Genomic DNA, 18,358 nt, shown 5'->3' on the forward strand with positions numbered 1-18,358 from the left:
AAATGTAAAGAATTTTACATCATTTCTTGAAAGATCTGTTTTAGCATTTGAATGGTGAACCGAGATAGATTCCAGGTTTTCTTGTATTTTTGTTTCTCTCTTTCTGCAATCAATATCATGGTTCATTAAAAGAGCCAAGAACTAGAACAATAAATCTAGAGTAAAATGGGACACAATTATTAACAACTTACCTGTGTTCCTGCCCACAGAAATGCTTAAATCATAGAATGGCACCGAGAGACAATAACATCTTCAATCTTAGGTAACTGATAGATGAAACCACACTTCTATGTTGGTTGTGCCGCATTAAACATCCAACATTATTTAAAAGACTTCAGGGGGAAGCGAGAGAGTGGGGGAAGAAAGTGAGTTAACAATGATGACGCACAAAAGTCATGTATAAACTAGTTTTATAGCAATCGGTAATAATTTAAAAAAGAAAGAAAAAAAAAACAATAAAATGTAATTAATGCAATAATACTGTTCAGCCTGGAGGTATCAAGACAAAAAAGAATATTGAACTAAATGTATTTGAAGCACCACAATTAATAGTCGAAAAGAATTGAACCTGGCATGACACTGATGTTATAATTAAATAAAAAATAATTTTTTTTTATTTACAAATGAGCCATCACTTATCAAGACTAAAAGTTACTTTAGGAGAGAGGTTCTTAACCAGGGGTAAATTTAAACCTAAGGGGTAACAAATTATATAGTCGAGGGTAAATAATTGAAGTACCTGATAATTTAAGAATAATTTCTTATCAGATTGTGTCATGTCTAAGAAACATGAATACCTGGATCCATATGTCGTTATTGTTGTGTATAATACTATTTTAATACAAACCCTAAAAAAACAATAAAAAGATTTGTAAAACCTAAAGTCCTAAACAATAAACATCGTTTGTGAATAGAGAAATACATAAAGCCAAGGAGGTCAGTAATGGAGTAAAGGTTGAAAATGGCTACTCTAGGATCAGGGTTAATGAGATGAGTAGATTGTCAGATAAATGATGAAGAATATCATAATAGGATTAAAAATGATGGATGGAATTAATGTTAGATAGCAAAGGGGGAGGGGGCTTCACAGAGGGAGTCTAAAAGAGGAAGTCACGTGACTTTCGTCCAGAAAAGATTTTCTTCCTTGTTAGCCTCCAACAACTAAGCAAATGCAAAATGTTATCGTCTTGGCTAGCCCTAGCAGAGGGAGATAAAGAATAGTGTGCATAGGTGACTAAAAGTCGACCTGTCTAAATATAAAAGTGGCTTCCCTCACACCAATTCATTACTTCTGAATCTTTCTCTCCCATAAACACGGGCTTCAGTTTTCTGTGTTTGTTCTGTTTAAATAAAACCTTTAAAACCAAACTAGTGTCCACAAGTTCTTTTTTATTTCTTTCTTTCTTTTTTTTTTTTTTTTTTTTAAATCAAGAGTAGAATTTAACAGCACAAGCATCAACAGAAGAGGCACACGTGTATAACGTTTATACATCTGACAATAAGCAATATTTTACATAAAAAAAAAACAAAAAAAACTTATGAGGTCGGTTTATGATAACTATTTTGTTTACATTGGATTTTAAGATGACTATGTCGTAGCCTGCAAGGAAACAATCTCTTGGTAACATGTTCTGCAGATGAGAATTTCTTTCAAAATGTAAACAAAACAAAGAATTTCTTTCAAAATGTAAACATGTCAAGTTTAAACTGCTTTCAGAATTTTTTTTTTTCATTAAAAATTCCCAAAACCATTTACCTTAGAATGTTTATTTCTCATGCAAAATTTACTCGTTTCTAAATAATTAATGGCATTTATTTGTCAACAGAACTATTTCTATGTTTTTACCAGCAGAACCAAAACAATAAGAAACATGTCTAGAGGTTTACAAATAGGTATGCCGGATTTTTTTTTTTTACTTGAGAGTCACCACTTATAAAGGCCTGAAGGCCATTCGAGGATAAGGGTTCATGAATTTAAGGTCGTAGTATAGTAATCTCTAATGGTGTAAATCGGATAGAATTTGATTATTTATGGAGACGACTTAACAGGAATTGATTACATTGGATTTGAAAACTACCATTTTGTATTTCACTGAGAAGCATGCCAGCAAAACAGTGTTCCAAAGGTGGGCAGTTCTGGGAAAGAAGCTTTGTTCATGGAATTTGCATTTAGATTTAGGCACAGTTTGACTGGAGAATAGAAGAAATTATACTCTTGGTCTGCTTTTACGACTCCTCACGGACTCGTTGTATACTGTTATGTAATGATGGATGATTATTTGGGAATACCAGAAACCACAAGTAAGAAATAGACTTAGGTTTTGCAAGTCAAGGAGCAGTACGAATCTGAATATACAAGGAATATAACATACAGTCCGGGTCTATTAATTGTGGATTATGCAAACTAATCACAAAATTTACTAACAATTTATCACTATATTGAATGATGGAGTATATACTGTACAAGTGTTTAGGTTAACTCAAAAATAACTTCTTTAAGTAACAGTCAGGTTAGCATGAAAATCACTATCGTCATATTTGGCTTAACTTCCACTTTTTCATACTGGCACATGCTGAACAGTTTTCTATACTAATCTATCTCTGGCCAAATCTTTATTTGTCCATGCTATCTCTCAAACCTATTCTTACTACTTCCTCTCATGCTTTCCTAAACTTTTCCCTGCAGACTGACTCTGTTATCTAACTGTTCTATATCTACTAAACCAAGAACTCATCTCTTTCAACATGGTTGTACCGTTGAAATCTGTGACGAGCATGCACAAAAGTGCCTAATGAACCGCCCCCCTAATTAAACACTTCATCAAATCTTCTTACTAACGTAATATACTTGCAATAACCCTTATCCCTGAGTGGCTTCCGGGCCTTGATAAGTGGTGATCACTGTGTAAAAAAAAAAAAAAAAAAAAAAAAAAAAAGAATGGTATGTACATGCTGCTCTGCTACTGGACACCCCTTGAAGTACAAGAATGCACTCGCTCCAAGGTGATATAAGGATGACACTCGAGTCCTTTGTCTAGTGACTTCATTGGTCACTCTTTGTTATTGGCATTACTGTAGAGTCAAGGTTATTGTTCAAGTTCGTATTGGCATTACTGACAGAGTTCATGTCGAGATCATTGTTTGAGCTTATATTAATTTTACTATTCGAATCCATGGCAATGTTATTGCTAGAGTTCATATTGGTAATGCTGTTGGGTACATGTTGGCAAATGTTCAGAGTCAAGAGTTCTTTTGTGTTTTCTTTTTCCGACAATGTCCTACACACATCTTCCAATACTGTCCAGATTTAATCTCCTTCTGAGCTCATCAGATCTAAGCTCGTCATTAAGACTCATATTATGCATGCACATTGTCATTTCTCTTCATGCAATACATGTCCTCAACTTTGCCTGGCTAGGTTGCATTTCCATAGATCATCACTGGGGCTATGACAACAGCATATTCTTTTCCTTGTTTTGATCTTCACGTAAATATCCATGATTGATTGTGTCTAATTGTGTCGGATATATACTCGAGAATCAAAATAATGAAAAGAATATAGCCCTAATCATCACACATGATAGACTTTTCACTTGGTCAACAGTGATATTGCTCTGCTGGTTAGTAATGATAGATATTCTCTGGACTATTCACTCTTAACTTTTGTGATTACACTGCTCCACCCTACGTTCTTCCAATGGTATCATCATGGTTACAAAACTTCTAGACAACCTTAATCATGGCTGCATCATGTAGATAAACTTCCTTCACATCTGATTTCTCATCTTTATTGTCTTACACTTTTTGCACACAGACTCGTTATCTTCTATCGACCTATCAGTAATTCCACTTCACTTCTTACATGCTTACAAAAAAAAAAAAAATGTACAAATTAATTTACCAAAATAAGTAAACAAAAAATACTCCATTTTCAGTTGATAAATTTAATTCCAATATATAAATGAAACAGTAAATGTATGTGTGTGCAAATATTTAACCGATAAACTCAAACTATTCATTATATAACACTGAAATCAACCAGAAATGGTAAGGATGGTTTATAATGAGTAAAATCTTTGGATGGATGAATAATGCATACAGAAATATGTCAGCAAGTTGAAATACAAAATGTTCATTTCAACTTATGACGTATTTCTATTAGTTTTACGCATACACAAATTCAATCATAGTTAGAAGTGGTTTAATTTGAAATCTTTCTTATCTATCTGTAGGGTTAGCTCAAATGGTAAGGAATATGGCTGGAGTGCTAAAGGAGGAAACGCAGCTGGAGCACTTAATGTTTTGGTTTTGATTCTAACTGAAGGTTCCCAAGTAATTTTTTTTTTTTGACTTGAAATCAGTACTATATATATATATATATATATATATATACACACACACACACACAATATCCAATAGAGAATTGATTCTGTAATAATAAAAATGAAATCTGTATGAATTAAAATACATTTAAGCATATTTTATGACCAGCAAGTAATGTAATATAAAGTACCAAGCCAATAGTATTTGTTTTTTAATTTTATCTTTGAAAACGGGTATCATTCTTACTGAAGTGTTTCAAGCACTTCAAGTAGTAAACTTTACAAGGCAATGGTGAGCTATCAGCTAGTTACATAATATAACTACAAATTTAATGCAGAGCAATTCTATTCTCTATTAATGTTTTTGTATCTTGCTTATTTTAAGTGTTTTTTTTTTGTTTTTTTTAAGGGGTGAGGTGGGATGAATAGCAGGTGAGAATCTTTCTTAGATTGCAGTTGAGCAAAGTTAAATTGAATAAAAATAAATTTTGGCACATTTATTTAGCAGTTTTACCAGTGGCATCACAAACAAAACGTTTACAATGGTTTTGTTCCTAATTTTAACTCTTTGAAGTCTTCTGATTTAAATTAAATCCTGTTCTTCCTCACAGAGTCGTGTTTTAATAGCACAATATATTATATTTCCATATAGGCAAAAGACAGAAGTTGATTTAAGCCCCCATAATTTTTGTTGAGCTGCCAACAGCATTGGAGAGTCAGTGGCAAGAGTTCAATTTCTTTAATACAACTCTATCTAAAATCCAACAAGGTTTGCAATACTGGAAGCCAGGTTTATGAGTAAAAGAGTTGTTTAAAAAATATATTCTAATATCAAACCATGACCAGCAAATTTAGCCAATTTGTAATTTAATCCTGAATCAAAATATATGTCTCATGCCAAAACAAGAAAAACCTATTAATGCATATTTAAACTGCTTTTATTTTAATCTACGTTTTTAATTTGGGACTAAAAAGGTGTAAAATATTTATAAATCTTACAAATGCTCATATTGTAATTGAGAGTATTGGATATCAGTTTATGGTAATAGGCACTGATCTTCAAAGCAAAAGTTCCATCGTTTCAAAAGATTGGAGCAACATGATCTTTCTTCACCTCCCATTCTGACATCACACATCCAAGTTTAATAAATAAAGCTAATTTACTAACCCTAACAATAAAACGTAGTCATTTATTTCAACATAAAATTATTAAATTTCAAATTGATGCAACTGACATGTCTAGAATGTCATGTGTTGACAGAAAAACACAACACTGTCTTTTTTAGACTTGAAAACTAAGAAATCTGAACAGAATTTTGACACAAAAATATTTGATAGCAGCATAGTAGACAAGTGGTTCGCTTTAATATCTTTTAAAATGAGTTCCAACTAAAAATACAAAAAGATTCCTGTCATGTCATTATATGTAACTGAAGCCGCCATGGATGTATTCATGCAGATTAAATGTGGTTCAAAACTTAACCAATTCAGTAATTGTATATAAATTGAAAAGTTCTAAATGACACCGGATCATTTATCCATGTCTAAATGAACAATGATAACAATAACTCTGCTTATAAGCAGGGAAGAATGGCTGACAATCATAAAAATAAACTAAATAAAAAGTATAAATTTTACAAAATGGTTATTGTATTTGACAATATTTCCGAGTTTAATGATTTTAATTATTACAAAGGAAATTACGTTTTTGCTCAAGATTGTAACAATTTTTATTTGTTTGTGTCACCAAATGTATGTCATCATTAGGGCTAGGTTGGTTGGTTGTTTTTGTTTTACGTCATATCAACCCTTATTAGGTTATTTAATGCCGAATCCAAAGATTCGGAAGAAAATTTTTTTAAATGGAATATATTTGTTGTTTTCAAGTCGGTTTCTATTTAACCCATAGTTGGGACCCTAACAGGTACTACCACTCCGGGTCAGAGTGGACCTGGGAACAATAGCAATTAAAGGGTAGCTCCACACTCCCCAAAACCCGCAAGCTGGGGCCTCACCACCGGATATAGTTTAAGGTCATATCCAGGACCCCATTAGGGCTAGGATAAGAGAATATTCTTTTCATTATTTTGACTCTTGAGTATGTATCTATTGATATCTCATATTTTTATATAAAGTGGTGTGGTTCTCAGCTGATTTACTGTGTCGGATATATACTCTAGAGTCAAAACAATAAGAATATTCTGTTGTCCTAGCCCTAATCATCATCTACTCTAGAAGTGATTCAATTTTGGAATATCAAGATCACATTTTTTTATAATAACTTTGGTTATGTGCATTGTAGAGATTTACAACCTGGCTCAAATTTGTGTAGAAAACCAAAATGCCACACTTTCGAATGTCTTCAAATATAAAGCAGAATGACATTACCTTCTCAATGTTAAAAATAGGAAGCATTTTTGACAAGAGATCACAAAGGGCTAAAATGTTTGACCTATCTCGTATGAACTATTTGGTTGTATATGATGTCAAGCATACAATGGAGAAAGTGGCAAGCAAGATTCTAAGCAGTTCAAAGAGAGCAACCAGGCTTGTATTAATTATTTATGCTACTCATCTAAGAAGATAATTAAACAATAAGCTTAAGGACAAAGCAAAACAAAGGACTGTCCTTTTTTTCTTCGTTTGATTTTGCAGCTTAGCAGACAATCATGGATGAATAAATCATTCATTTTCTAATTTAAAATAGTGTTATTTACTTAATTGGGTGATAAGTAATGTGAGATGTTGATACTTTTATTAGAGCTAACAGAAGTGACCTCAGTCCTTGGAGAAGCAACACACATGGCAACACCAGTTGGTAAGAAGATATGATCTGAAATGGTTGAAATATTAATGATTAAATTAATATTAGAATCATTAATAGAATTGGAACAACTTTTAGGGGTATCGAAATCAAGAACATTTGAGCCTTATTTCTTATTCCAAAAATAATTCATTTAAAATTGTTTTTTGACAAAAAAAGAAAACAAAAAAAAAAAAAACAATGAAACAAACCCAATGTATTTATTTATTTATTAGAAACTTTTTTTTACAACATAACACTAAGGGCCACAGGAATGCAAGTTAGGAATCCTATTCCCAGATTTAGCATTTGCTCTCAGAGTCTAATTAAATTTTTTTATTGGTAAATAAACAAAGTAAATATTCTAGAGTTCACTTACACTTAATTCTTTATCAAACCTGAAACATTTACATTTCTTTTCATGCCTATTTGTTAAATGTCTATGACATTTCTAAGAGAGTTCACAATTGAGTATTAAAATGCTATGGACAAGTTTTTTTTTTTTTTTTTTTTTTTGCTGGTGTCACTCCATCTCTGGCCATTATCTGATCACCATATATATACATATATCCTCTGAAATTATTAATTTTTTATTGTATTTTTTTTTTCAGTTTGAAATTCTTTAAACCTAATACCTATTGCCCTTTGAATTTAATTAAATGGATTTTTAATTTATTAGAATTTGAAAACATGGCTGCTAAAATATCTCTAAATATATTTTCACTGAATTTAAGTAAAAATTGCACGGGTAATAATAGCACAAGTGGATAAATAAGAAAAAATGGCACGAGTAAAAAATTAGATGAAAACCTCAACAAGTTTATCAAAATTTTGGATAAAAAATGTAAACAGAATTTAAAAGCACACAGCCCCTCCTAAAAACAAGTTGGGGCGAGGGGCAATTATGCATTAACACGTTGGAAAACACACACACAAACAAAAAAGCAATCATTTTAGAATTCAGAGTAGGTTAATTGCAAATATTAATTTAACATAAAATGATCCTCCATTTTCAGGCCATTCTAGCTTTTTAAAGCAGTTAACTATATTTATTTCCCGCTAACCCTAAGTCTAACCAACAAAGTCATAAAACTACACACAATCATTCTATTCTACATATTGCCACTTGGACTTAGTAGTAGTAGGAAGAAGGCAGGTTTTTTTTATAGCTTTTAACAATGACATTTTATACAAAAATTTGATCAGGAACATTGACATGGCCAAGATATAAAACAAGCAAAATTACTTTTGTGTCCTTAAAATGCTGTCCAGTCTGAAAGTGGTGATTATTTTATGTTAAATTTATTTGCAAAACTGTTTTTGTTGTTTTATCAATTGTTACCTGTAATCATCTAAAAAGAAAATGGAGAATTGAATTTTTCTTTTTGTGTGGGCAATCTAAATAAAAATTGGCAGTATTCCTACAACATTCGCGTTATTAGCATGACTTCTTAAGTTCGATGCGTTCTTTTTGCTGCCAAACACTAGACTGATTCTCCTCCACAATTCGTTCTTATTGCGAGAACTCCTCTCATATGCAAATTCACGAGTTTATATTTTTTTAACCACAGTGTGAATTAGCAAAAGGTACAAAGCTCTCATATCTTTTTTTAACAACAAAAAAATTATAACAAATTAACAAATTAACAAAAAAGCACAGATAATTTCATAAGAATGCAGAATTTGGAAAAATGTTTAAGAATGAAATAACATTTTTTTCAAGAAAAAAAATACTGATAAATATTTATTGATAATTATAAAAAAATTAAAAATTATTTTTTTTATTTTTAAACATTAATACTTTCGTTGACATACTTTTGTCTGATTATCGCTTAATCTTCCCACCCACTAAAAAAGTGACATTTCTACTTTTGTGAACACCATAAAAAATATTTAAGAATTTAGAGTGGAGTCTCAGTTGCACATGCATTTAACGTTAAAATGAGCTCTCATTTTATAATCTAGCCTTTTAGAGCAGTTAACCATTTTTCTATTTTGTTCTGGAGATAAAATCTGTGTTCAAATTTTTTTTTATCATTTTGTTAAATTTACATACGATATTGATCTCCCTTTTTAAATCCTAAAATAATTATTTTCTTTTTTCTTTTCACTAAATTTTCCAAGGTAATCGCCTAAATAAAGTAGAACCTCATTTTTTATCAAAAAATTAACTTGCAATGTGTGATGCATGCACAAGATTTTGCTTATTTTTAGATTTTTACATATCTAGGATGCAGAACATGTATGTATATATTATTAATATATAATATACATTTCTCACAGAGACATCGCTAATCTTTCTCTATTCTATGATTTTCATGGTAAGTGCTCAACTGAGCTTTAATCTTCAGTGCCTCTTCTGTAAAATAATTCACAGCAAACACCGTCTAGCTACAACTGTAACAGTGCGCATTTGAAAATGCCAGCAGCAGCCGAAGGATAGATGACAAGCAATCGTATTAGCAGCAGGAGCAGGGTTTGAATGCAGATGCAAATTGGCAAGTGTGCTTGGGTTTGCATCTGAAGAAAAAGAAAAAAAGACACCATGTGGTCAAAGAGAAACAAAGTTAATGCTGAAGGAGAGATGCGTGAAATGAAGGGGAGAATGGGCTAGCTGTGACTAACGTGTGGTCTGAAGGAAGAGAAGAACCAGGCGAGATAGACATGTGGTAGCGAGAGAGTCTTTAAGCTGGTGTTGCGACGGGGAGAAAGAAGAACAGTAATAAATGACTCGTGTTAAAGAAGAGTTGGATTTATTTATGTTTGTTTGTTCCTGTAGCATTACACAACCACTGTAAATAATTTTCCTGTCTTCCTCTGTGTACCTAAAACTAAATAGAACTAATCTGTGAAATACAATACTACAGGGATGCTTCCCAATCAACTACAACACAATCGTCCAATGTTAATAAATTCTTGTCGATTTCTCCTCTTAAATAATCAAATTCTGTTCAAATTTAACCATCATCTCAAATCCTCACACTGTTGTCCCACTGACCACCTGACAAATTCATTAACTCTTATCCTCGAATGGCTTTGGACCTTGATAAGCGGCAACTCAGTACAAAAAAATGAACACGACAGATCTGAAAAGATTTGAACTCAATATATGATTCCATAGTCTGACAATATCCACTGGACCAATTACATGCACCCTTTTTCTTTTTATAGTGGAAGATTGATTGCCATAAAGCATCCAAATATTTAGAAAATAATGACAATGAAAATTGTAAGAAAGTAAAATATATTTAAATTTGAGAAAATTAAAATCTGTTTCTTCAACACAGAACGCATAATTGACAATTTACGAAAGAATAAAAAATGTTTTAAAGAGCAACTACATTTACTTGAAATCCACATAGGCAACATGGAAACTTATATGAAATTCATGTGCATACATGTTTTTATGCATATTGCCAAGAAACTGGGCTCTCTTTCATGCTAGAAAATTACTAACACCAAAGAGTATCCTATACCTCTACAAAGCCCCCATTCGCTCATGCATGGAATATTGTTACCACATCTGGCCTGGTGCATCTACCACTAGTCTCTCACTCTTAGACAAGGTCTAGAAAAAGAGTCAAATCTAATAAGTCCTGCACTATCGGCCAACTCTGAACGCTCCCCTTGCCACAATATTGCATCCCTGTGCCTGTTTTACAAGCACTTTAATGCAATGAACTCTAGTGAACTCTTAGCAATTGTTCCTCCTTAACAGACATACTCCCGACCAACCCGACAATCAACAAAATTTCATCTCTTCATTGTTGAGGTTCCTAGATGCCAGAAAGCCTTCTACTCTAATAGTTTCTTCTCTTGGACTGCAAGACTTCAGAATTTCCTCCTATTTCCTGCTTCCCTGACTGTGCTGACATGCAAAAATTTAAATGTAATGCTGAAGTTCCCACAATTCCTTGTTAGACATGATCTTAAATAGTAGCCACTCATGACTACGGTGGCAATATATCTTGTTGGTATTGAAAAAGTGTTTTTTTGTTGTTTTTTTAATAATAATAATAATAATGTTCCTGGTAACTAAAGTCAGAACTAAAGGGGAAAAAATTTTTCAATACTTATGGAAGCGTCTGATCATGAGTCTCCAAGTCAGTGACATTTACAATAGTTGGGGAATCAAACTCAGATTCAGGTATTTTAAAACTAACTAAAAGATAGTATTTTTTATTCAACGTCTCTTATCCCTGATATAGGGAGTTCGAAGTAAGAAGTCAAGAATTCTGAAGGAGCCAAAAGTTTTTTTGTTTTTTTTTAAACTGACTCCCCAACTCTAGTTACACAATGCTAGCAGTTGTTTCTAACCTTTTGAAAAATTAGGTTTATCAAAGTAATCGATGTAGCAGATAGTATCAATACCGGCATGCCTCAAAGATCCATTTTGGCACAACCCTCATTCTGATCTTATTAATGATCTCCCAAATCACATTCTAAGATCATTCGTTGACATTTATGCAGATCAGGCAATCCTCTATGGCAACACTTCAAAGAGCATTAATGATCAAGATCTATCTGTTTCTCTTTCTTCATATCTAGAGTAAGTAGTGCAATGGGAGAAAGGTGGCTGGTTACTTTTCACCATTGTCAAGATTCAAACATTTCAATCTATGCGATCGCATATATAAGTTGAGTTAGTTGTTACACTGATATTGAGATTAAAAACCCACTTTTCTACTTAAAAACTAAAAACTACTTCCTAACATACTCAATCGTGGATATGTGAGCAATATATATATATAATATAAAAACAATAACTACTTTGCATATTCCTTTAAAAAAGAAACTCATTAATTCAGTATTTGTTTGTTTTTTTTTTTCTATTTTTTTATGAGTTGATTGGTTTCATTTAACTATTGTACACAACTGTATAACATTTTGGATTTAAAAAATGATCTCGTATGCATACGTAATATAAGTTTACATGTACAGTATAATCTAAACTAATGAAGTATTATGAATTTCGGAATATATATTATAGGCAATAGAGTGAATGGACATATTTTGGGGGTTAAATTTTAACATTTTGTGAGCGCATGTATATAAAGTTAGGTAATATATTTTTTTGTACAAGATAAAATCCTAAACTAATGAACTGATTATAATGGATCTTGGAATATATATTCTTAGCAATCTGGTGAATAACAGACACATTATTTTTTTTGTGAACTTTACCATTTAATTGGTAAAACATTAAAATTTAAAACTAATGCTATATTTATTGATTATCACCATAGTGTGTGTGTGTGTGTGTGTGTGATTCCAATAAGAGAAAAGTGTATATCTAAAGAATGAAGCAACCAGCAATTATTTAAAAAAAAAATTTGTTTAATAATTTATGCTTTTTTTTTATACACTTCTTTGTGTATATATATTTTAGTGACCTGGCAAGGCCACAAGAGAGACAACCAAGCCATAAAAAAAAAAAAAAAAAAAAAAAGTAAGCAAAATTCATCCCAAAGCAGCAAAACTAAAGCTGGCTTGCCAGGACATGATATATATATATATATATATATATATATATATATATACACACACACATACATACACACACACACAAATGTAGGCAAATTTGGGTATATTTTCTTGGTTTGAAAATATAGGTTCTGTTTCCCCCCAATTGTCATAAAATTTTATTGGAATACTATTATAATCCTCAAAAAGCCTGCAAATTTTCATGTAGTTTAGTCCTTTAAAACTAAAGATATGAGCATTTCAATATTTAATTTGGCTATGAGTATATATCCAAAACCTCTGGCCTTTCGTTTTCATACATTAAGTAAATTTCACAGTGTATAAGGATTATTCTATACTGGAGATATTCAGAATCGTACCCTATTTCCAAACGTGGGGAGATATAACATATGATAAATATTTGGAATCAAGTCACCCCTTGCTATTTCAAATCATTTGAAACCACAGCAGCAAGTTTTAGTTTCCCTCTCCATCAAGGCCAGAGGTTTTAGGGAATATATATATATATATATATATATATAATATGAACCAAGATGGCTACCTAAACAAATATGCAATGCTGAGTCTTCTATGAATTTTCTTTTTCCCGACATTATATTATCATGAATTTTTTTCCTAAGTAAAAATAATTCTATTTTTCTGATGAGTATATGGACAAGAAGATTCAATATTGACATAATAGATTGTTTCTGCACAACGAAATGGATCAGTAAAAAGTGTACTGAAATTTAATATGCTGAAAGAGCTGTTTGGTAAGAAAAATAAAATTTGGATCTTAGAATGTAACTATACTGTTATTGTCATATGACTTTTTTTTATAACAAGCCCATATTTATTTATATATGTGATTGATTTTGAAAAATAGATATAAGATTTATAATGTCTACAAGACCTTCATTCGTTTTGTTGTTCATGCATCACATTACTTCAATACCCAGTATTCTACATTGCTACAGCCTTTTATCTAATATATATATATATATATAAGTGAAAGTGTCTGTGTGTCTGTATCTATGTGTGTGTACATTTCCCTAGCAATAACTCTATCAATTTTTAGTCTTACAGACTCGAAATTTGATATACAGGTTACTGAGATTTGGGAAAATCGATGTGATCGGTTTTTGGCCAGAGATTTGGCGATTAATGGGTCAAAGTTCAATGATTTGACCTTTCAGAACTCTACCAAACTCCAACAATTTTGGGTCTACGCACTTGAAATTTTAGATATAGGTTCCTTGGACATGGATCTAACATAATAACTTGATTTGAGCCCAAAACAATAAATTTTAAGGGGTTATAATAGGGGTCAAAGTTTAAAAAATGACCTCTGCGGTCTCTTCCAAACTACTCAGACAATTCTGGTCTAAATATTTGAAATTTTACATAAAGGGTATTCAGAGATAGAGCAAGCTTTTTCATCAGTTGGGTCGAAAATTTTTAGCTATCAATATATAAATGTATGTATGTCTGTTTGCATGTCTTTCAATAGAGGCGACGGATTTTACCAAGATCAGTATCATTTTAAAGTTTGATCTTTCATACAACAAATATCGAAAAATTGGCTAAAAACATTAATATCTTCCCCTTCAACTAGGCACTTTTATACAGGGGGGGCGTCACTTTTTTCGCCAATGTTTTTGAAAGTTATCCTCTCCTTTAGATTGTCTAACCCTATATTTTAAAAAATGTCGCTTCCGGTTTGGCGGTGGTCATAACAGTATAAACGTTAGGTTTTACCCCATTCTTTTCCTCCTTTGTGGTACGGCTTCAAGCCTGCCTTCCTACTACAATTTTTTTTTGCTCAACATACACATCCAAAGACCCGGGCAACGCCGGGCGCCCATACTAGTATTCTTATATATTTGTTTCCCAGCAATGCTTCATGCAAACTACCTTTCATGTACATATGTAAAATGCTAAAAAATTTATACAATATATTAATTCAATATCTGAAAATTAGCTTAAAAAATAAACATTTCCCAAGATGTATCTGAATTGGATAGCGATAAAAAAAAAAATGCACTAGAATTCCGTTAAATGTGCCGTAGCTTAAAAATATTAAGGCAATTAATCTGAATGTAAAAGAATGTTTCGTTTTTTTCCTTCTCCCCTGGGCATGAAATTAAATAGGAAAGAAAAGCCACTTATAATAAATTCTGTAAATCTATTTGACTTCACCTCATTAAAAAAAAAAAAAGAAAAAAAGATGCTTACAAATAAAAACATTAAAAGATATGTTCTCAAGTTCAAAAAATAATCTTTTTTTAAAGATTGCAAAGATATCACATTAATCTGAAATGCCGCCATGGATTTTTTTTGTTGTTTTTTTTTTCCACAAACAAAGAAGTCAGAGAATACAGCTAAAAGGTCAAACCTATATTTATTTTTGAAATATTGCATTTCAAAAAAAATTAAAAAAATTTTTTTTCCATGGATCCAGAAAATTAGAGCAGACAGAAACTTTAACAATAATGAATATTCATGAGGTGTGTCCACTCAATCTGTATGTCCAACAATAAGAAATGCTATTCAAAATGGAGCAACCTCTTAAGGAAATGTGTGGACATCACCATCATATTCAGTTTTTCATGCTAACATGCATTGGATGTTTTGTAAAAACTGACTTCCTAACAAATTATTTATCCCTCCTCCTTTCAAGTTTACGGTTATCACTTTCATATTTTCCTTCATCTTCACCTGCTACTTAAACTATTCTACACCTACTAACCCAAGAACTCTAATCCATTCTGTCAACATTAAAGTTTCTTGTCCTAAAAAAGAGAAATTAATGAAAATTCAAGTCCTAAAGAATCACGGGGCGTGGTGCTTGTTCGTCACTTCCCCATTCCCTGCTGATCAGCAGAGGAGGACACAGGTTTTACGAGTGCATTGTTACAGAATCTCACAAGCTCCTCAACAAGCCTGTGGATTGGTAGTGCATTACGTGTTGGTGAAGATGTGTTCCTTAGGGAACACCGAACAAAAAGGGTATAAATAATGCAGTGGATATTCTGTATTGAAGTCAAGATGATCGACTTGGTCAGAGGATTTGATAAAATACAAAATATGTATTACTGTGGATGTTGGAAAATGAAGCATCCAGGAATTCAAATAAATAGGGATGCGACACAGTGAAATCTTGTTGACAGGAACTGTCCTTCACCTAACACAGGATGTGCAATCGATTCTATGACCAAATGGTAAATGGAGAAAACAATGTATTAAAAAATAAAAGTGAAGAAGGATTTGTAAGATAGTACACAGAAAGTAGATAAATGCGATAAATGGGAAAAGTTTAATGGTTAGCAACTTTGTTATTATTGGTTAGAAATAAAGTTGGCTTAATTAGTGATTGTGGTAGGTACTAACTGAGATAAGTTGGGAATCTTAATAAAGATCTGACACTGCTCCATAATAAACAAAGTATCTGACACTGCTCCATAATAAACAAAGTATCTGACAGCATAGACACGGCACTGTCCCTTGACACTAGCGTACAAATACATGTGTTTGGTGACTTTAATGTCCACCACAAAAACTGGCTTGGATTCTCTACTCACACAGATGCAGCGGGCAGCACAACCCATAGCTTCGCTATATCTCACTCCCTATCACAAATTGTTACGTTTCCAACCCGTTTCCCTGACCAGGAAGAACAACACGCATCACTTCTAGATCTGTTTTTGACCACAGTTCCCGATGACTGCATAACGAAGGCCCACAGCCCACTCGGGAACGCTGATCATGCAGTGATAATGGTTGAAATCGCCCTAAACTCCAGACCCAAAACTGAAGAGCCAGTGCTCAAAACAACGAGATATTATAATAAGGCTGACTGGGAAGCCATCAGGGAACTAATTAGAGATGCTCCATGGAAAAATATTTTCTCTCTCCCTGCTGAACAATGTGCAAACGAGACCACTGACTGGTTCAAAACTGCAATCGAAGCGCATGTTCCCATGCGGAAATTTTATAGTAAGCCCCACTCTCCCCAATGGTTTACGTCGATTTGTGCAACTGCCATTGCTCAAAAGCAGCATGCATACCGTAGGTTTAACCGACATAAGTCCAGTTTAAACAGACTGAAGTATATAGAAGCTAGAAATAACGTTAAGAAAGAAATAGCGACAGCTAAGAGAGAATTTACGGAAACCACTAAAAAGCGCATCGAAGCACAAAAACTAGGAACTCGAGACTTCTGGAAAATCTACAACAGTGTAGTAAATAATGGGCAATCAACAATTCCCCCACTAACCAACAATCACGAGGTTGTCTCCTCAGCAACCGACAAGGCTAACATGCTTGCCAGTCGGTTTGCCTCAAACTCCACACTGGACCCTTCCAACCACCCCCTACCTGACTTTCCTATGCGGACAGACGCCACACTAGACGATCTGAAAACCACCCCTGCTCAGGTGTATGCTATCATAAAAAACCTTGACACCTCAAAAGCATGTGGACCCGATCTTATCCCAGCTGTGCTATTAAAAAAGTGCTCAGCCGAAGTAGCTCCAGTTCTCTCCAAACTCTACAACAAATGCCTTAATGAAGCTTGCTTTCCGGGCTGTTGGAAAACTGCTTCTGTTGTACCAGTATTCAAGAATTCTGGCGAAAGGACAGACCCATCAAATTATCGCCCCATTAGCCTCCTCCCACTTTTTGCCAAAATATTTGAGACCATAATTAACCATGCTCTAGTCCATCATCTTACAGATGCTAAACTACTGACTGACAAACAATATGGATTTAGACAAGCCCGTTCCACAGCAGACATCCTCACTGTGATCTCTGAACGTATATACCATTCACTGGACAAAGCGGGGGAGGGCAGAGCGGTAGCTCTAGATATATCTAAGGCTTTTGACAGGGTATGGCATGAGGGTCTCCTCAGTAAAATCAGATCATACGGTATCACTGGTAGAATACTTAACATAATTAAATCCTTCTTAAATAAGAGAAAAATCCAGGTTGTCCTCGACGGTCGTACATCTAAACAATATGATATAAATGCGGGGGTGCCCCAGGGTTCTATCCTTGGACCTCTATTGTTCCTGATACTCATAAATGACCTCCCCGACAACATTGCCTCTGAGATGGGTATGTATGCTGATGACACTACACTCTATGGCAGACACGACAGGAAGACGAATGAACACATTTCTAAAGAAATGGCAGAAACACTAGAGGAAGACCTCCAATCTGTAGTGGAATGGGGACAAAAGTGGTTGGTCGCGTTCAATGCTGCCAAGACTAAACTAGTTTCATTCAATAATTACAAGAAACCCTCCCTACCACCCATAGCAATGGCTAACGACTCTTTATCTGAGAGTCCATCTTTCAAACTCCTTGGCCTAACGTTCACAGGAAACATGAGTTGGAACAATTACATTGAAGGCATTGCCAGGGCCGCTGCAAGGAAGTTGGGCTCTCTCTACCGTGCTAGAAAACTACTAACACCCGAAAGTATCCTGTACCTCTATAAGGCCACCATTCGCCCATGTATGGAGTATTGCTGTCACATCTGGGCTGGTGCATCTGCTACTAGTCTCTCGCTCCTTGACAAGGTTCAAAAGAGAGTCGCAAACCTGATAGGCCCTGAACTGGCATCTAAGCTTCAGCCTCTGTCCCATCGACGAAATGTTGCATCTCTCTGCCTTTTCTACAAGTATTTTAGTGGTGAATGCTCTGACGAACTGCAATCACTTGTGCCCCCACGACGTGAGCACCCTCGACAAACCCGACAGGCAGC

At 33.6% G+C, this 18,358-nt stretch overlaps 1 protein-coding gene across 8 annotated transcripts in view; it reads right to left on the minus strand.

The window, feature by feature from the left end:
• The window catches only part of LOC145279708 (geranylgeranyl pyrophosphate synthase-like), a 200,435-nt gene that overhangs the window by 89,893 nt on the left and 92,184 nt on the right, over positions 1-18,358 (minus strand). For 4 of the 8 annotated variants that reach the window (XM_080130995.1, XM_080130993.1, XM_080130991.1 and 1 more), the window contains exon 1: positions 192-330. The exons of the other annotated variants lie outside the window; for them this stretch is intronic. The gene's annotated coding sequence lies outside the window, so the exon portion shown is untranslated. Of the gene's footprint in view, positions 1-191; positions 331-18,358 lie in introns of those variants that run through there. 8 annotated transcript variants of the gene reach the window in all.

This window comes from Euprymna scolopes, chromosome 7 (assembly GCF_053919585.1).
Source record: "Euprymna scolopes isolate OS-2025 chromosome 7, ASM5391958v1, whole genome shotgun sequence".
Taxonomy (NCBI): domain Eukaryota; kingdom Metazoa; phylum Mollusca; class Cephalopoda; order Sepiida; family Sepiolidae; genus Euprymna; species Euprymna scolopes.